Raw genomic sequence first — 22,037 nt, forward strand, 5'->3', positions numbered from 1 at the left:
ATGGAAGAAAACTGATGCCAGATGAGAAGGCGAATCTACATAAAGAAATGAAGGACATCAGAAATTGTAGATATAATAGTAAATATAAAAATAAAAAAACTTTTTCTTTAAAAAAATTAAAGAAAAATGATAATGTTTTGGGCTGCTTATGCAGAAACAAAATGTATAAAAATTATAACACGAAAGACAGGAAGGAGTAAATTAAAATATACTGTTATGAGGTATTTACATTAAATCTGACACAGTATATTATTATTTGAAGGTAGACTCTGAGAAGTAAAAGATGCATTTTAAATTGTAAACTGTCTAAAAAAAGTACAGCTAATAAGCCTTACTGGCAAAAGATAGACTTGTAAAACATATAGAGTCCAAGATTAGACAAGAAAAAGGAAAACATGGAGAATGAACAAACAGATGGCGTGTAGCTGGTCTACACTCTCCATGTGCAACGTAGAAGGCGAGAGTTTAGATTTACAAAGAAGCACAGCAGTGACGTGTCCTCTACAAGCCACACTTCATGAAGATACAGATACGTTAGAAGTAAACAAAAGATGGAAATGAGACTGTGCCAACACGAGTTACGAGGCAGCCAGAGCACAAATGATTGTATCACACAAAGCAGACTTCAGACAGGGGACACTGCGGCGGGTCAGGAAGGACACTGCATAAGGATATGTGTGCGCACATCCATTCAGAAGACTTAACACTCCTAAATGTATGTGTACATAACAGAGCTTCAAAATCCACAGAGCAGGGGTGCCTGGTGGCTCAGTTGGTTAAGCATCTGCCTTTGGCTCAGGTCATGATCCCAGGGGCCTGGGATTAAGTCCCACATCGGGCTCCCTCCTCAGTGGGGAGTCTGTTTTTCCCTCTCCTGGGGAGTCTGTTTTTCCCTCTCCAGCTTCCCCCTGCTTGTGCTCCCTCTCTCTCACTGTCTCTCTCTGTCAAAAAAATAAATAAAATCTTTAAAAAAAAATCCACAGAGCAGAAACTAAGAAAACTGAAAACGGAAATAAGTAAATCTCCCTAGTAGCTGGAAATTATAACTTTTCTCTCAGTAACTGGTAGAGTAAATATACAGAAGATCAGTGAGAATACAGAACACATGCACAGCCTTGTCAATCACTTGACCTAATTGATATTTATGCTACATGCCACCTACTAGCGGCAAAATACACATAATTTCAATCGTACCTTAAATATGCACTAAGACAGACCATCTCCCTGAACACCAAACATTTCTCAATACTCTTCAAACGAATTAAATTGTACAAAAATACAATCTCTGAATCACATGGAATTGAAATAGAGTAACAAGGATATATTTGGCAAACTCCTCCAATGTTTGGAAATTAAACAAGATACTTTTAAATAACCCATAGGATTAAAAAAAAGGGAAACGCAAGAAAATAGTTTGAATTAAGTGAAGATGAAAAAACGTCATAAGAAACTTCAGGGGTGTGCAGGGAAAGCAGCGTTTATAAAAAATTTATAACTTTTAAACAAAAGATCTAAAAATAAATAATTGAATATTTCAACTTGAAAAGGTAAAAAGAGAGAGAGAGGAGGGAAAATCAAGCGAAAGTAAGCACAAGGAAGAACATAATAAATGGGGCCTCGCTAGCTGGAGACAATGGCAACAGCCTTCATCCGTATCAGCCCAGTTTTTGTCCCAAAGGGACGGAGAACAGCAAGGAAGGAAGAATAAAAGTGCACAAAAACCACACCCTCAGAATAACAGAAAATGCTTATACTTCAAAATCAGTACATTAAAAAGAGAGATGCTAAATTCTGGGGTTTGGCCTCTCATGCTCCTTCCCCATGCACACACTGCCCCCAGGCAGACCAATCCCAAGGGCTGGGAGAGAAAAGAAAGGGGTTAGTCCCAGACCCAGGCTGATCCAAAACCATGGCCAGAAAGACTGAGTCAGCCCTCAACCTGAACTTTTTTCTGCTAGAAAGCGTCTGGAGTGCTGGAAGGGATTTGAAAGGGTTCACACATTGAAGGGATAGTAGTCAAAATGAGTGACTTTCCTGGTAGGAAAGAACAGGGTGAAGGAAGGGAGACATGACCTTGGCAGCTGGGTAGTGAAGGGGAAGGAGTGAAGGGGGCATTCTAAGGTCCTGCTGCAAAAACAGAGGAAACACAGCCCCTGTCCCCCACCACACATACTCACACTAAAAACAAATCCTCTGAAGTCCCCGAACTTGGCTTCATTAAAAAAGAGGACATTATTAAACTTGGAATTTGGTAAACGACTTTAGTCCCACAAAAATGAGCAGCAAAATTTAACATGTCCCCCAAGTTGTTGCAAAAACCCCACCGAAGTTCAATTCAACACACACCCACTAAGGTGGCTTCCCCACCTGACAAATCATCACGGAGCAGACGCAACTCCAAGAGGACTTGCATGGACCCAGATGAGCGCTTGAGGACGTGGGAAAGAACCCGGAAAACGACGAACACAAATGAACAAACGAACAAAAAACTCCCGGAGAGAAATAAAACAAAAAGAGAGTTCATTAAACTCAGGAGAGAAATGAAAGAAAAGAAAAGGTTATCTCAGATTTTAGTAATGAATTACAAGAGGTAGACTCAAATGAAAATTTAATGAGAACCATTGAAAAAAGGTAAGAAAATGATAAAAAATAATTTTTAAATGAGGCTAAAAAAATAAAAGCATCAAAAAAATTTAGTTGAATGGATGACAGGAGAAGTCGGAGAACCACTTCTATTTATGGGGTCAAGGAAGAAAATAGAACAACAGGATGGATTGTTGAAACTATAACCCAGGATAACCTTCCAGGAAAAAAAGAAAAGATTACTTCAATCTGTACCTTGAAAGGACTTATCAGGCACCTGGGAGCATTAATTCAGCATGATCAACTCTGAGACACATCCCAGTAAGATGTTTAGATTTCAAAGATAAAAAAGTTTCTCAGAGTCTCAAGCAAAAAGATCAAATAATTTACAAAGATAAAAGAATTAGACTGTCATCTGATTCTTCAAAAAGGAACATAAAGGAAGACAAAAATAAAGCAGCATTTTAAAAAAGTATCAAGACTACTGGAAAGCTGTTTTCAACATATGAAGAGCTAAGGGAACCCTGTGCCCATAAGTGCTTCCTGAAGACTTTATTGGAGCACAAGCTTCATATGTCACAGCGACCGAATCCAGAGAAATTTGACGAAGAAAATAAATGGTGACAGTCAAGAATAATAGGCTATAGAATAGATATCTATGAGGCCATATTAATATCAATGAACAGAGGAGAAGGGTCAGCTTTTCCTTGTACTGGAATTGTAATTAATGCATTTGGTGGAATGATACAAAAGAAAATCACCATTGAGCAAATACTACAGCAAAAATTGTTACAGCCAAGAGTGACGGAGATGCTAAAATTAGTGGAAGAACTGGATATCCGCACGGATTTAAGGCAGTTCCCTGCAAAACAGTCACCGGTTACAACAGGAAAGACAGGAACTTCACTGTGGAGAAATCCAGCAGGGACTACATCAGGCACGTGACCAAAGTTGACATCACCGGTGGTAAGACACGTTGATGCCTCCTCATGCGAGGCACTGAAATTAAGAGAAGAATCACACTGATATTAACGTCAAAAAACAAAATGTTTAGGAATACATTTAACAAAATGCATTCACTATGTATACGCAGAAAACCACGTGAGGTTTTTTTCTTTTTGAGATAAACTTAAGAATAAATAAATAAACGGGGAAATAAATCATGTCCCTGGGTTGAAAGATTCAATGTTATTTACATAGAAATTGTCTCCAAAATTGATATATGGATTCAACGCCATCCTAATCAAAATTCTATTTTATAAATATGATAGGCTGATCCTAAATTTATGTGAATATGCAAAGAACCCTAAGTTGCCAAAACGATCTTGAAGGGGAAGAACAAAAGTTGGAGGAGTTAGCATAACTGATTTCCAGACTTACTGTAAAGCTGCAATAATCAAGATTGGGTAGCTTTGTCATAGAAAAAGATATTCGGATCAATGAACAGAACAGGGACCAGAAAAAAGCAAACCTAAATAGTACACGAATTTTCAAAGACGCTGTCAAGGTAATGAAATGGAGGGAAAAAGGAGAGTTTCAACACGTGATGTTGAGACAAACTGGATATCCAAATAGAAAAGAATAAACCCCAAGAAGAAAGCTAAACCTATAAAATCTCTAGAAGAAAATACAGAAGTTCTTGTGATGTTTGCAGCAGTAAGGATGTCTTATGTAGGACACGAGAGGACTGTCTTGAAAGCTCTGGATGCTGGCTATTCTTTCTGTAAAGCAGGTGCCTCAGTTAAGCTTCGATGGTGGGGGTCTGCTCTTGGAAGGGGGCTCTCTCCAGTAAGGCCACTGCCAGCCCTCGGCTAGACGGAGAGCAGGGCCGCCTCCGCCCCCACCCCAGGCTCCTCATCTTAGCAATCTTGGTTGTTTTTGATAACTGACCTTTTGGGTCCTCTTGTTTTGTTTTCTTCTTCCCGTGCTTTAAATTCTTGCTCTTATGCTTAAATTCACCAAGATGGAGTAAGCCCGTGAAATCCTAGGCCCCCACCTTCCTGGACCCCAATAAAGAGCAGAATCCTAGGCCTCTGCTCACTCCTCTGAAACCTTGCTTGTGGTCCCAGGTGTGTTTTGTAATTTCCAGATATTGTCAGTAAGAAACCTTTTCTTCCAAAGTTTCCTGGTGGTTATTGCTGAGGGAGTCTTGCACTCATTAGAACCACAAGGGCCAGTCCAGCCCTGACACTGGTTATTGATAGGCTGAGGCCGGCAGACAATAAGCCCAAAGTTTATAGAAAAGAAAATTGATAAATTGGATTTCATCAAAATTATTGGAGTTACTATATAGAAGTATACATATATACACACACACATATATACACAATATTATATATATATATATATATATATAAATATATAATACATACAAGGGCTGGTATCCATAATATATAAAGAACTCTTACAACTCAATAATAAAAAGCAAAACAACACAATTAAAAAATAGTTGGTAGAGCTCTAGGATTTATTCATCTTGCATAACTAAAACTTTGTACGTTTTGACCAACACCCGCCATTTTGTCCACCCTTCCCAACTAGCATTTTACTGTTTCTATGAGTTTGACTTGCTTAGACTCTTCATGTAAGTGGAATTACACAGAATTTGCTCAGTGGCTGATTTCCTTCACTTAGCATAATTGTGTTCATTTGTGTTGCAGCAAATGTCAGAATTTCCTTCCTTCTTTTTTTCCCCAGAATTTCCTTCTAGTGGCTGAATAATATTCCACTGTATGTAAATACTTATTTTCTTGATCCAGTCATCTGTCAGTGGACATACACGTTGCTTCCGTGTCTTGGTTTTTGTGGGTAATGTGGGAATGAACGTGGCAGGGCAGGTATCTCTTTCGGATCTTGATTTCAATTCCTTTGGATATATACCCAGAAGTGAGAGTCCTGGATCGTATGCTAGTTCTATTTTTAATTTTAATTAACACCACTTATTTGCTTATGTTAATATGAATTTGCTTATGTTAAGTGTTCTTATCACAAAGAGAAAAAAGTAAAGAGTGCAGGAGGAAACTTTTGGAGATGATGGATCTCTTCATGGCATTGATTGTGATGATGGCTTCACGGGTGGATGCTTTTCTCCAAATTCATCAAATTGTGTGTATTAAATATGCACAGGTTTTTGTATGTTGATCATACGTCAACAAAGTGATTTTTTAAAGTCAAAAGATTCATACAGACACTTCACAAAAGAAGATGTATATACAATATTATATATTCTGTATTATATGTTCTATATATGTGGTCCATGCGCACCGTAGGAGATGTTCAACATTATTAGACATCAGAAAAATGAAAATTAAAACCACTAGAGTAACCAAAATTTAAAAGACTGACAGCACTAAGTAATGACAAAGGTGTAAAGCAAATGAAAACAAAGATGTGCAGCAACCGGTGGAGATGGAAAATGGTACATCTATGTTGGGAAACATTTCAACTTTTTCTTTCTTTTTATTTTTTGGACAGTTTCTCATAAATTTAAGTGTATAGTTACTGTATCACCCAGGAACTCCACCCCGGGTACCTATCTAAGGGAAAAATATATGTCCACATAAAAACCTTGCCATTCCTTTATTCATGATCGCTGAGAACTAGCGAGAACCATCGACAGGTGGAAGGATGAACATCCATGCGATGTTCATCTGCAGGAAGAAGTGCACTACCGATGCACACGGAATGGTTCTCAAAGGCATTCCGCTGAATGAAAGAGGGCTACATAGTGTATGACTCTGTTTCTTTGACATTCTAGAGGAGGTCCAACTAACCTAGAGTGGCAGGAGATAGTTCGGATTTTGCGGACTCCTCAAAGGTAAGGAAGGAAGTTTGGGCATGAGAAAAATATTCCACCTGGTGCAAGTGGCGTAGGTTACACAGGTGCATGCATTCGTCAAAGCTTGTTGGACCACACACTCAACATGAGTGTATTTGATTAGTATGTAAATACACCTCAATAGAATTGATTTTAAAAACGACACCCTTGAGGCAAGTTCAAAGCATGGCATGACTCTCATACATATAATTTGGTTGCATGAGAATAATAAAATCTTGGAAAATTCTGCAAGTCCAGTTGATGTTTTTCTAAGTCACCTCAAAAGGGCGATAAAGCCACTTCAAAATGTTCAGACTTGCTTGTGCTGGGAACTGTTTTTAGAGATCCAACAGAGCAAATGGGGATCAGCAGAGAAAGCCATTCACTCACGGCAAAGCTGTGCCCTGGACCCGAGATTCAGGGCCAGGGCGATCACACTGAGCGAGTGGAGGACACCAGTCCCTCAAGGCCCACAGATGCAGGGACGCAAGACACTCCTCCGTGATTGGACGGGGGCTGATGTGAGAAGTGGGCTGCGTGTCTGAGCTAGCCTGGCTGCAGTGAGGGCGTGGCACCGAGCTAGCTTTCTCCTGGGGCTGAGCCCTCTCCAGTGCTGTCTTAAGGTTCCTTTACGAAGCCTTCTAGGTGCTGGGAAGTCCGACATGTGCTGAGAGGCCAGATTTGCCTGCAGGGAACCCAGCAGGGCTGATGGCACTGCTGTAGGATAGAGCATGCAAGCACATGATGACCTTCTCTCCTCCTCCTGACACTCTTCCCTGCCCACATCAGGATCCACGCCTCACCGCTGCTTGGGGAAGGACTGGATGCAGTGCAGCCGTGTGCCTGCCGGCTACATGCTATAGCAGAGCCACATTCGGGCCCACGCTGTCTGGTTCCAGGGCTTGAACCCTTACCCGCCTCACTGTGACGTATGGTCCCCATGCTAGGCAATGGTCATGACATTACAAGGCAGTGGTCAGAAAGTCACAGTCTTACACCAAACGCATGGAAGCGCCATGGCTACCCTCTACTTTACCAGAGGCAAAGCCTGGGAGACAAACCTGGGAGCAGGCAGTTCGCTGCAGGCAGTGAGCAGAGGGCGGGTCGGGCGGCCCACAGCGCACCTGGGACACACTGCTCTCCTGACTGACAGCTGGTAGCCCCTCAGACTCCTTACAATACGGTTTTCAATGATTTGTAGTCATCTCATTTCAGAAAGGACACTTTGTTCTACTAACTCTTTCCTGACTCTGGAATTTGTTGCAATGTGATAAACTTGGATCTCACCTAATAATGCACATTATGTAGAGGAAGAATTCACCCGAATGGTTTACTTTTCTCCTTCACTCAACTCCTGGCACGGTGACCAGTTCAATCCTGAGACTGTTGGGGGTGGGCAGAGAACAGGTGAATGTCAGTTTCATGGCCTTGGATAATACCCTTTACACCAGGAAACGAATCGGGCATATCAAATAAATTACTGGGGAAACACTTCCACCAACCTCATGACGCATGTATTAAACTCACTGTGGCAGAATCCCACAGACAACCTTTGGGCAAACTCCATCCGTAATGCCCATGACATAGCAGCTGTAGATTCCCAGATTCTGTTCTTGGGTCGTGCCTTCCACACCATCCATAACCCAATAGCAGGTCAGTATTTATTTGAATGTCCTACAGAAAATGCAGAAGGCCCAGGGATGTTTCAAGAACGTTCGAGAATTTACATCTGTGACAATGACCAAATTTCATATACCATCTAAGGGTTTTTTAAATATGTGCTCGGTACCACAGTTAGCGTTGAGATGCATTAGCTCAGAGAGACCAAATGATATGTTCAAGGTTACTAAGCTGTTAAGTTGCACAAGTGAGTTTGGCTCCAGCCACATCTTTAATCATGGTGGCCTGAATGAAAGGACGTTCAGTGGCATGGACTGGGAGGGAGACCACCAATGGCCTGCCCGTCGTCCCCTCACATCCATTCTGCTCACCTCATTTAGGGGCTGGATGCTTACGATCAGACCAGCAGGTAATGCTATGAATTTTCTCGGTGGATGACAAGCGGAATGATGAACTTCACCTTACACCACACCTAGCTCTGTCTCTAGATCTGCGCTGTTATCCTGTGTCCCAGGGGACTGCTCAGTTACTCTCAGAAATGTTGTCACTCAAAGAGAAAATGCTAGCATTCCAATTTCATCAGCGCTTATTGGTGAGGGCTGAGTGGGTTCGCTAGCCCTGAGTCCCTAAATCCTAGCAGAGTGCACACGTGCTCAACAAACACACGTTATAGCTCAGAGAAATGTCTCCTCCCTATCTTGGTCACACAATGGATTTTAGATTGCTCTCACAAAAATGTGCAATAAATCAATGTAATACAAATAAAAAATAATGCAGAACTGAAGGCCCATTGTAGGGCAGAAACAATGTTAACTGGGCCATGGATTTGGCTATAGACTTGAAAAATCCTCGAGTGCCTGTTCGTGCCTTTCTTTAATATTTTCTCTCTTATCTCTGTTTGTATTTTATAGGTGAGCCGATGATTGCATTGATTCTTACTACATAAGGTGTTATTCCTCAACACGGACACATCTGGGTCATTCTCTTTCTACACAGCTTGTCTGAGTGGCTGTTTTTGCATAGAATATAGTTCCAGGCTTTCTCTAATTCCTCACCTGCCATCTGTCATTTTCATCATTATTATCACTGGCACCAACTTAACTCCCTATCATGATCTACTAACTAACTACGTGTAGGTAGCCTTAGAAAATCAGTTATTCATGACGCATTTGCACGGAGAGACAATTATTAACCAATCATGTTTATGCTCTGCTAGAGTCTTGATACAGCGAAACAAAGAGTTCTTGCTGAAGCATAAATACTGTGAACGAGACTGTGTAGTTTAATAATGTAAGATCCCATGAAAGCATGAGATACGCATACATGGTTGATTAGTATTTGCAGTCGCTAGTTTCAACCAGGGATCCCATTTAAACTTCAGTGAACAATAAATGATTTATTCTGGGAAACTCTCACGGAGCAGGAAATTGGTTCCATATTTTGTAGATTTTTTTCCTCTCTTAGAACTTCGCAAGAACATTCTGTATGCTGAATATTTTAGATAGAATGTCTTTTGATTACTTTATACCCTTTATAGTTAATAGTTCAGCAGTCCTCATCCACAGCCAACATTGTTAAGATATCATTTTGCTTCCAGTGGCTATAGTGTAGCGCTGATGGATTGCCTAGGCGATGTATGAGCAGACGTAAATTAACTATCAAGAGCGAAATGAAAGATTAACTTCATTGCTTCCCAGAGACAATATATTATCAGCATTTTCTTGATTTAATGTATTTGTCTGGGTCTTCTGTCTACAAAATTTTTAAAAAATGAATATACAGTAACAAATCATCTGTCTGGCATCATGAAATGAGTTATGTCATTAGCAATAGCAGATTATTTTTTCCCTAATTACAAGAACAACCTATAATCACTTTTTAAAATGGAAAATGCAACAAAGAATGAAATGAACATAAAAATCATCTGTAGTACTATAATTCTAGCAACTAAGGCAACAGTCTTTACCCATCTTAATATAAATTGTTTCCATCTTTTTTCCCTAGGCAGGCTACATATATGCACACCTGTACATATGATTTACACAAAGACCTGTTTTGTACATTCTATTTTATAACATACTTCATGATTTAATACATCATAACTATTTTTCTATGTCATTCAAAGTTTTTTCTCTCTTGAACATTTAAAGGAATACATTGAATTCTGTCTTTGGAGCTATTCTAACTTATTTAATTAATAACACATTGTTAAATATTCAGGTTGTTTTCAATGTCAGATTCTTTGTAATTATATAATTATAAGCAACTACTCACTCAGCAGCACCCTGTATATTTCAACACAAAAACCTGTTATTTCTTTAGATGAGATTCTTATAAGCAGAATTGTTATGTTAAAGAGAAAATACATTTTAAGTCTTTTAATACATCTTACAAAGTTTCTTTCCAAGAGATTGCTCTGATTTACACCCAATCTAGCAGTGCTGATTCCTCAAACCCTCTCCAAAGCCAGTCATGTGATTTGCTATGCTTTTCCTAGCAAACCGTAAAATATCTTTGTATCTTAATTTTAGTTTAATTTCTATTTTTTATTACCAGTGGTATTAATTTTACTTCTAATGTGTATTCCCTTTGCTTTTAGATTTTTTCTGAGGGAGCCTTCCTAAAAAGTATTATATGCATGTTATTTACCTATTTCTGTGCAACAAATTACCATAAGCTTAGTGGCTTAAAACAACACACTTTCATTGTCTTGTAGTTCCCATGGGCCAGGAATCTGACATGACTGAACTGGGTCCTCTGTCAAGGTGAACCCAGGCTGAGGTCTCATTTGATGGCTCAGCTAGGAAGGGATCAGCTTCCAACTCACTTATGTGGTTTTTGACAGGCTCCAGTTCCTTTCAGCCTCTTGAACTAAGGGCCTCTCTTTCTAGCTGGCTGTTAGCCAGAGGCTTCCCTCAATGCTTCATCACATGGGCCATCTCAACATGGCAACCTGCTTCATCAAAGTCACGAAGGAAGACAGTCTACTAGCAAGATGGAAATTAGTTTCATAATCTAATCACAAAAGTGACAACCCCTCAACATTGGGGAAGAGATTGCTCAAGTCCAGAAATACCAGAGGCAGAGATGATCAGCAACCATATGGAAGATACCCAGCACAATGCACTACTCTGTTTTCTTGGAGGTATATATAAAAACATAATTGGCCTTTGACTGGTACCTCATACCTCTATGTATCTGCTTCCTAATCTACAAAATTGAGATAAAAATATTAATCAACCCATGGGGTTATTAAAAGATTAAATGAAATAATTTAAAAATGCTTAGAATAATCTCTGGCACTTGGCAAGTACCACATCAGTAGTTGTAATTATTTTCATCATCATCATCACCATCATCATCATCATCACCATCATCATCATCATATCATCACCATCATCACCATCATCATATCATCACCATCATTTTCATCATCACCATCACCATCATCTTCATCATCACCATCACCATCCATATCATCACCATCATTTTCATCATCACCATCACCATCATCATCATCATATCATCACCATCATCTTCATCATCACATCCTCATCACTACCATCAGCAACATCCTCATCCTCATCACACCCTCACTGTGTTATAATGTCCTCAAGGACAAAAGGTTATTGTAAGGTTATTAACTTCTTTAGAAATACTTAAGTGAAATAAGTCAAGCAGAGAAAGACAATTATCATATGGTTTCACTCAATTATGGAACATAAGAAGTAGGAAGATCAATAAGAGAAGAAGGGGAAGAAGAAAGGGGGGGTAAACAGAAGGGGGAATGAACCATGAGAGACTATGGACTCTGGGAAACAAACTGAGGGCTTCAGAGGGGAGGGAGGTGGGGGAATGGGATAGGCCGGTGATGGGTAGTAAGGAGGGCATGTATTGCATGGTGCACTGGGTGTTATACGCAAGTAATGAATCATGGAACTTTACATCAAAAACTAGGGATGTACTGTATGGTGACTAACATAATATAATAACAAAATTATTATAAAAAATATTTGCTAAATGTATGAAATAATGAGTGAATAAATGGATGAAAACAAAAATCATTGTCATCTGGGACTTCACAGGCAAAGTCTACCAAATATTTAACGAAGAGTTAATACCTATTCTCAAACTATTCCAAAAAATAGAAAGGAAGGAAAACTCCCAAATTCATTTTATGAAGCCAGTATTACCCTGGTACAAAGACCAGATAGTCTCCATTAAAAAGAAGCATTATATCATCCTGATGAATATGGATATAAAAATTCTCAATAAAATACTAGGAAACCAAATCCAACAAAACATTAAAAAAATCATTCACCACAATCAAGTGGGATTTATTCCCCAATGCAAGGGTGGTTCAATTTTCACAAATCAATCAACAGGATACATCATATTAATAAAAGAAAGAACCATATAATATATAAGAACAATATAATCATTTTAATAGGTGCAGAAAAAGCATTTGACAAAATATAACATTCATTCATAACAAAAACCCTGAACAAAGCAGGTTTAGAGAGAATATATCTCAACATAGTAAAGGACATATATGAATAATCCACAGCTAATATCATCTTCAAGGGGAAAATCCTGAGAGCTTTTCTCTAATGGTCGGGAACAAAAAAGAGATGTCCACTCTTGCCACTGTTATTCAACATAGTACTGTAAGTCCTAGCCACAGCAGACAACAAAAGAAGCAAAAGCCACCCAAATTGGCAAGAATGGAGCAAAACTTCACCAATTAGAAATGACGTGATATCATACATAGAAAACCCAAAAGACTCCACCAAAAAATTGCTAGAACTGATATACGAATTCAGAAAACTCACAGGATATGAAATCAATGTACAGAAATCTGTGGCGTTTCTATACACCAATAATAAAGTACCAGGAAAAGAAATCAAGGAATTGATCCCATTTATAATTGCACCAAAAACAATAAGATACCTAAGAATAAACTTAACCAAAGAGGTGAAAAATCTGTACTCTGAAAACTAGAAAACACAGATGAAAGAAATTGAAGATGACATGAAGAAATGGAAAGACATTCCATGCTCATGGATTTGAAGAAAAATATTAAGATGTCTATTCTATCCAAAGCGATCCACACATTTAATTCAATCCCTATCAAAATACCAACAACATTTTTTTTTTCTTACAGAACTAGAACAAATAATCTTAAAATTTGTACGGAACCTCAAAAGACCCCAAATAGCCAAAGCAATCTTGGGGGGGGGAAGGCTGGAGACATCACAATTTCAGATTTCAAGTTATATTATAAAACTGTAGTGATCAAAACAGTATGGTACCAGCACTACAATAGACACATAGATCAATAGAGCCGAATAGAAAGCCCAGAAATAAACCTACAATTATATGGTCAATTGATCTTCAACAAAGCAGGAAAGAATATCCAATGGGAAAAAGACAGTCTCTTTAACAAATGGTGTTGGGAAAACTGGACAGCCACATACAGAAGAATGAAACTGGACCACTTTCTTATACTATGCACAAAAATAAATTCAAAATTGATAAAAGACCTAAATGTGAGACCTGAAACCATAAAAATACTAGAGAACATAGGCAGTAACTTCTTTGACATCAGCTGTAGCAAATTTAGATAGGTCCCCTGAAGCAAGGGAAACAAAAGCAAAAATAAACTACTGGGACTTTGTTGAAATAAAAAGCTTCCGCACAGTGAAGGAAACAATCAATGAAACTAAAAGACAACCTACAGAATGGAGGAAGATATTTGCAAATGATGTATCTGATAAAGGGTTAGTATCCAAAATATATCAAGAACTTATAAAACTCAACACCTAAAAAATGAATAATCCAATTGAAAAATGGGCAGAAGACATGAATGGACATTTTTCCAAAGAAGCCATCCAGATGGCCAACAGACACTTGAGAAGATGCCCAACATCACTCCTCATTAGGAAGGGCATTATTTGGACTGCACATTTTCCTGCACTGGCCTTGTTGGGAAGGCTGGTGGAGAAGCTAAGGGCCCCTGAGTTCATGCCTGGGTAGTGCCATTTTGCAGGCACAAACTTTTGCTGTCAAAGAGGATACACAACATGACCAAGATCACACTGCTGGGTTGTGGCCTGGGGGTGTACGCAGATCTGGTGTTAGACTCAGGGTGCCTTCCAGGAAGTAACATCCGAATGCCACCGGTAGCCACTGGGAGAGCGGAAGGAGACTATGCAGCATTGTTGAAGTCTTGCTATTTACCCTAAATATATCCAGTGAGGATTTTTACATTGAAGGGTTCTCAATGTTTCTGTTCTCATAGACAGATGGCTGTTTAAGAACACTGAGTTTTAGTTTTGACATTAAGTAGTTCTGTGGCAAAAAACAGAAAAAAAACAAAAACAAAAAACCCTAATTATTTGTCTAATACCAATTTCCCCTCTTTCTTATTTACGAAACCCTCCTTTTCAGCTACTCGGTTTTGTCTGCCTTGCCGTGTGTGTGGGTATGGCCACGTGTATATGTGCGTGTGTGCTTAGGGCACCAAATGGGTGCGGCTGACAGATGCCATTTCTCAGACAAAACTAAACGGCCCGGTCAGGGGGCTGCTGCAACCAGCGAGACAGACGTTCGTGGCTGGGAAGTGGAGAAAGGCTCCTTCAGGGAGGGACAGAACATTCGAGTGTGCCCTTTCTGGTCTCTCATCTTCAGGCTTTTTGCTGCCTGGCAGGTGGATGAAACGTTGCAGCCCCTGCCCAGCGGGCACGTGGGAGACCATGAAAGTGCACACAGCCTCGATTTTTAAGAAAATGGGAACTATCACACCTGGACTGCCCACCATGGATTTATTTTATGTGGGACAGAATATGTCCTTATGTGTTCAGGGCACCGTTCACCGGGGCTTTGCCTTCTATACACCCAAACCCCAACTCATCAATTGTGTGATCTCGATCAAGTGAATTCCCATTCCTGTCCCTAAGTTTTCATGTCTGTAAAATGGGCTCTGTGAAGGGTGGGAAGAGGAAGCTGGCATTAGGATTAGATGATTTCAAGAGCACATCTAGTCTATTATTTCATGGGTCTGTTTAGGTCCCAGGTACCCTATGTATTCTGAAACATCAGAATATTGACTCTTAACCCTTTCATTAACCCCCCAAAGGTCCAAGTTTTAAGATGAATCATATTATTGAAATAAACATGCGAAGAGATCTACTCCTTTAATGAATTTTTCTGCTAGGTGTTATTTTCAAGTGTGTGTGGGTCCTTTTATAAGTTATCTTTCTGAAAAAATTTAATTCTTAGCATAATAAAGCCTTATTCAATTAGATTCTACTAGTTAAATTGTGTGGTAACTTAGAGTCTGGGCCAAAGATGACTTCAATTGCAAAATAAATTACTTTTTTTGGGGAAAAAAAAAAGATTCCCCAAGCAAATCAACACTGTAAATAAGGCAAATTTATCTCTGCTTAGAACAAACTGTTCTCAACTACTATGGACAATCTATTTACGTAAAAATTAATTAATGTACTAATTAGAAATCATTTTCACCCAGCTCATTAAATTTTGCTCATTGGCAAAATTTTGCCAGTGGGTCTCCATTCAGTGTTGGAAGGGAGTTGGAAGAAAAAGGCTTTGTGCCTTTTGAAGTATTATGGAATTCAGACCACACTGCCCAGTTTATCTAAATCAGTGAGGCTTGCTCTCGGTTAATTTCTACCTTTCCCAGATGCAGCAGAAATATGAAATGCCATCTCTTTTTTCTTAAATTATTAATATTTCAGAGCTTTCATTTCCTACAGGTTATGACGTTCTGAGGGTTTCTTGGAAGATGGCTTGGGGGTAAAAAACCAATAGTTACACTAAAAGGATACTAGAAGCCCTGGCTTCTTAAGGTAAATGGTTTTCTTTCTCTTTTTGCATTGCAGCCAGGAGGAAGTAAAATGATGGGAGTTCTGGTGATGGGTATTAAGGAGGGCATGTATTGCATGGTGCACTGGGTGTTATATGCAAGTAATGAATCATGGAAATTTACATCAAAAACTAGGGATGTACTGTATGGTGACTAACATAATATAATAAAAAATATTATTATAAAAAAATAAAATAAAACCTTCAACAGAGAAAAAAAATGATGGGAGTTCTGAAATGCCAAGAGGCTCATGAGCAATGGAACTTTCTTCTCAGACATGGAAGACCCCTGGGGACAAGACAAGCACCATGATTTCTCTGACGTTCATAAGCTAGTCTGGGCATGTCCCCCGAGACGAGAAGCAAGTTTTCAATTTACCTAAAAAAACACCAGACAAATGTGGGTTTTTAATTTAAACTCTCTAAGCTGTACACCCACACCCTAACTCTTCGATCGTGTGATCTTTGTGCGTTGTGTACAATAGCAGATTGCATTCAACAGGAGCTGGTGGGGAGATGGGGGAGCGGCAGGTGGAAATTCTGCACACTTGTGTGACCCGTCCGCACGCTCGCTTCGCGGGTGCTGCTGCAAAAGTTCAGCAAGAAAACATTCCAAGGGTACAGTAGGAAGCAGATAGAACTGCCACTTCCCATTTCAACCTGTATTCTAGACCTTTCGAAGAGGGAAGTCTTAAAGCCAAGCACTTGCCTCCATTTCTCTTTGTTTCTTTTGGCCCACCTGCTGTAGCTTGCTGCCTGTCCTCTCCCACCCTTCTCAGACTTTCATGTGTCTGGTCGGTCTGTCTTTGAACGTCACACATAGGTTTAATCCTTATTGTCATTCCCTTCAACAGCCTTGCTTCCCTTTTGGTCATTGGTGCCTCTTCCCCTCATTATAATTCCCATTTAGGTCCATCTGTTTCTACTGTGGTCCAACATCTTCCAGCTCGTACCCCAAACTTCCAGTTCCGTGTTCCAGCTGCCGAGGCAAAATGAACGAATTCTTCCTAAGACATTACTGACAGATGGCTTCATCTACATTTCTCAGAAACCTCGTTTATATTTTAGCAGGGCCCTCCAGCGCCACAGTGCAGTGACTGACTATGAGACGTTAAGCAGTTTGGGTAGATGTTTTTCAGTGTGAGCGTGGATGGGCTTTCTCTTTGCTTCTCAGTACTCCCCTGATCGACAACTGTGCATACTTTCTCTGCTTCCTACCGGTACTGATAACAGAGCCAAACTGGCAACATGACTTCCCAGTCAATGTATGTTGGGGCATTTGGGGCCGCAGAGATAATTTCATCTCACCTTTCCACTCTCGAAATGGGGAGATGAGGGGTGGGGGCGAGGGCTTACTGGTATCCGTAGCGGATGCCCAGTGAGGATATGGCTCCTGTTCTTGTCGTTTGGTGATATTTCTGACCCTGCAGAGAAGGTCCTAGGGCCGTCCTGTTTCACTTCCTTTTTGCTGCATTGGGAAAACATCTATAAACCAAAGGTAGACCTCGAATATTCCGACACTCCCTCTTTCAGGCCTGATTTCTGTCTCCCTTCCTCCCCAGCATGCTTTCTATTTACTCCAAACTTCAGGGAACCTCATCTCCCCGGAGCGTCTTTGACACGTATACGGTGACTTCCGCAGAAGACAAAACGTAAGAATTATCAAGTGTTCAACTAGCTGTTGGTCTTGTCAGTTAGACTGTAACCTTCCGAAGGGCACAGAGTGGTCCCCACTCTTCATGGGCATGGGGGCTCCGAGCTTAGCACTGGGTCACGGGCTGGGTTCCACATAGCACCTGCTGATGTGCTCCCTGCCCCCATCGTCAATGCTCAGAAAGTGATTGATGAGAGATTTCATTCTCCACTGGCTATTGGGAGTCACTTAGCGGAGAAATGGGGACCCTTTAGGAAGTTCTGAAGAATGTGTAGTGGAAGGAACTGTTTTCTACAGGTGAGGCCCACGTGGCCTTTTGAGAGGGGGAAGGGGGAGCAACAGACGTTTTTCCTCGAGCTCAATTTAGATGCCTCGGGAGCATGGAGAAGTGTTATGAGCTATTTCAATTCCAAAAAGCAGGCTTAAAACGCAAAATAAATAATTGACCGTTTTATTTTTATTTATTTATTTTTTTTAAAGATTTTATTTATTTATTCGACAGAGATAGAGACAGCCAGCGAGAGAGGGAACACAAGCAGGGGGAGTGGGAGAGGAAGAAGCAGGCTCATAGCGGAGGAGCCTGATATGGGGCTCGATCCCATAACGCCGGGACCACGCCCTGAGCCGAAGGCAGACGCTTTAACCGCTGTGCCACCCAGGTGCCCCAATTGACCGTTTTAAATCATTGAAACCACTGGTTCTTAACCTCTTTGGAATACAGAGCCCCTTGGAGAATTTGATGAAAGCTGCTCACCCCATGTGGAAATAAACACACACACACACACACACACACACACACACACACGAGCTGCAAATACATTCAGGAGACTCAATGCCTGCTGAACGACCAGCCGCGGGCCCCGGGCTCTGATGGCATCAGAACTAGGCTCACTGTCTCCCCTGACAGTGCTCCCAGCAGAATTAAGCCAGTCAAACAGAACCCAAAACCTCCTAGGCAGTTTCTCATGGGAAAATGTTCTTCAGCAGAGTGAGGGCTGGAAGGAGAGGCCTGCATTTTTCAGGCGCTGAAGTCCCATATGGTGATCTGAATAAGGCACTCACTTCTCTCAAGGGCTATAGCAAGTCAAGGAAAACAAATTTAAGCCAACCTGGGACACGTTCCTGTGCGTTCATGCACGACAGGATTCACTTCCCCCGGAGAATCGGACTCCATACAACTAGTGTGATTTCAACCTCAAAATCCTTTGTTACCTTCTCCTCCTGCATATTTCTGGTTTCTACTTAACAAAAGAATAAGAATCGATTTTTTCACTGTGGGGGATGAAAAGGGCTGGGAAAATGAGGTCAAAGGCATCACTGGAACGAGGCCTGAGAGAGAGAGAGAGAGAGAGAGACAGAGACATCTTTTGTGTCAAGTAAATGATCTTCCAAGTCAATGGAAGACTCTGCGGGGAAATGAGGGAGGGGCCCCATCAGCGGCTGTCACATCTGATGTTACAGCAAGAGCCACCATCCCATCCTGAGCAGGAACACCCTTCCCATTTCTAGGCCCTTCCGTGAAGAGACTCAGTCGCCAGTCAGCCTCGGATGCAAGGGGTTCTTGAACAATTGCATTGTGTAATCTCAGCAGAGCTCAAAGCCCTCCAGATGAAAATATACCTTCACCTGAAACCTTAACTTCTAAAGATGTGCTGCTGAGCCTCAGGAAGCTCTGGGACACCACTGACAGGGACTGACACCAGAACTCTGTCACTCAAAGTCCTAGTTCCATGAAGTGCAGTTAGGGACGGCTCTGGGCTACACACTGGCTCGGGGCAGTGCGGGCTGTGGCCGAGCTGGTGGGAGGGGGTACTTATGCGTCGAGGTACAATAAAGACACTAGAATGAGGGTGTGAACGTTGCGGGGTGGAATGCCACCAGCAGCAGAGAAAAAGAACATGGAAAGGAAGAAGAGGACAGCAGGCAGTAAGGTGCAGAGCCACGTTCCACAGGCTTCATCATGCAGACGCTGCCCTTCGGTTCATCCGTCTATTTATTCATAGAACAAATGTCTCTCCATCACCTGTTTTGTCCAGGTCGCACTGATTTGCAGGGGATTGCAGTCTTCAGCAGAGAGAAGAGATTTCCTGTTTCATGGAGACTAGGCTCCAGCAGGGGGAGGAAGATTGGAAGCGGCAAATTGCATAATTAATCTTTCCCTTTAGAGGTTCTGAATTCTCTCCGCCAGAAAAGCAATGAGAAAATTGGCAGGAAGTGTCAGAATGAACTTCTCTAGGACTCTAGAAATTCATCAAAGGCTTGCAGCGGTCCTGGGAGCATTTACCCAAGAAAAACAGCCAAGTCTCAGTAAAATCAGCAAGCTGCATGGCATTTTCGCTTACTCTGTTCCACTCCCCCTCTCCGCAGCTCTGCAGCGGGCTACGGCACCCTCAGCTCACTGCCAGTGAGCACCAGTGGCCACCAGCGTGGGCACCGTGGGGATGAACCCTGCCCCAGCCTCACTCCAAGAATCAAGCATCATTGCTGTCAGACCACAGTGTGGTTTTCTGAAAGACATCACTTGGATGGCTGCTTTTATTTTCACCTGCTTGAGAACCTGCTTGGTGCACAAGCCATTTCCCAGGGGCATTTGTCAACAACATTTAGAGGCCATTGTTTTACCCACGCAGCTGACAGAGGCTGGGCAAACAACAGGCTAATCAGAAGTCTCAGAAGGAAAATCTGGAGAAAGAGATGTCCACAGAGGCTGCACAAAGCCCTGACAGATTCTTGGGAATCGAGACACACAGGGTCGGAGGGCACCGCCGAGGGCCGTGAGCGCACTCTGGGAAGCCTGGGAAGGCCCGAGGCTCTTACGTCTGGGCTGACCTTGAGGCTCTGCCATACTTTCTTGTTTCTTCACATAAGTCATGTTTTCTTGTGAAAACGGAGTTTTCCAAACAACAGAACGTGGCAGCTCTGCTGTCGGTAGTCATTTTGTTCTGTGCGTGCTTAGAGACTTTTCCAGTACAGCCCCTGGAGTCCGAGTCCCAGTAGCTTGCTGGTCCTCTCCAGGCTGCACAGAGATTTGGCTGAAAGGTTGGACTCTGCTGAGTGTGTGTGTGGGCTGGGACACCCGCTCCACACCCAGCCAGCCGGCCAATAACTCCGCTTCAGTCTGCATTTCCTAGCGTGGAAGGTGCACCCAGAGATCACATATTGTGGGGTCAGTTTGTATGCAATGTCCATACTCGGCGAATCTACAGAGACCGAAAGAGGATTAGTGGTTGCCGGGGGCTGTGGGGAGGAGGGGACGGGCGTGACTGCTGCGGGGCGTGACTTTCTCTTCGTGGTGATGAAAATGTTCTGGAATTTAATAGTGATGATTGTGAGTATGTTGCATATACCAAACAGCATTGAGTTTTACACTCGTGCAGGGTGAATTTTATGGTTTGTAAATTATATCTCAGTTTGAAAAAGGCTATATGGGGTAATCTGGACTTGGTCAATGAGACATCTGCTTCTGGCTAAGGTGGTTTAATAGAGACTGGATTTACCATCCAGACTGGGAAACTGAAAAAGAGAACAAAATTCCTGGGACAATGACTTTAATCCCTGGGGCATTAGGCAGTGGAGGAGCGCGGTCTCTGAGAGTCTCGCAAGTGCGGTAGATTCTTGCCCTGAGAGCAGGAAGGGGTGTACAGGCACAGACCAGAATCTTCTGGAGTGGAGGAGATGGTGCAGGACCTTGGGGAGAGCAAGGTGCTTACAGTTTGCTCGGCAGATTACCAGAAATGGCAGAGCTGCAGACGGAGAGCAACCCAGAGATCTACAGAAGACTCCCCTCAAATATTCACTGAAGAGCTAATCAGCACGTGAGGAAGCTCCCAAAGGAGGGGATGAAGCCCAGCCTCAGGACGGAAAGTCAGGAGCCCACGCTCACACAGGACCACCTAGCACCATGTCCACCGATCAGACTGGAAAGCTTCGTAACACATCAGGTGCTGCGTGCACGGCTGAGAAGGGCATTCTTCAGTGGTATGGGACCATTAACCCCACACTCAGGTGCCCAACACATTTTCAAACAAGACCTGAAAAGATCAAATGGCTCCCAAGAAAATTAACGCATTCTGGGGGGAGCTAAAAAATATTTCTAGGTAATTCTAACAAATTTTTAAGTTAGTTAATAAAAATATAATAAACATAAAATAACTCAAGTTATAAGTAAAAATAGCTTCCTACAAGCTAAAATTCACAAAGTCTGGCATCCAAAGATTATTAAGCATTAAAAGCAGAAAATCACATCATAATATGGATAATAATCAATCAATTGAAACTAACCCAGAAAAGACATGTATGTTTGAATTAACAGGAGATCTGAAAATCCCTTTTACAACTGCATACCATGTATCCAAAAAGCTAAGTAGAGACGTGGAAAAAAAAAAACCCACTTAAATTTCTAGAGATGAAAATTCCAATATCAAAATGAAAAATACACAGAATGAGATTAATGGCCAATTGGACATTGCAGAAAAG

This window comes from Ailuropoda melanoleuca, chromosome 1, assembly GCF_002007445.2.
Source record: "Ailuropoda melanoleuca isolate Jingjing chromosome 1, ASM200744v2, whole genome shotgun sequence".
NCBI classification, from domain to species: Eukaryota; Metazoa; Chordata; class Mammalia; order Carnivora; family Ursidae; genus Ailuropoda; species Ailuropoda melanoleuca.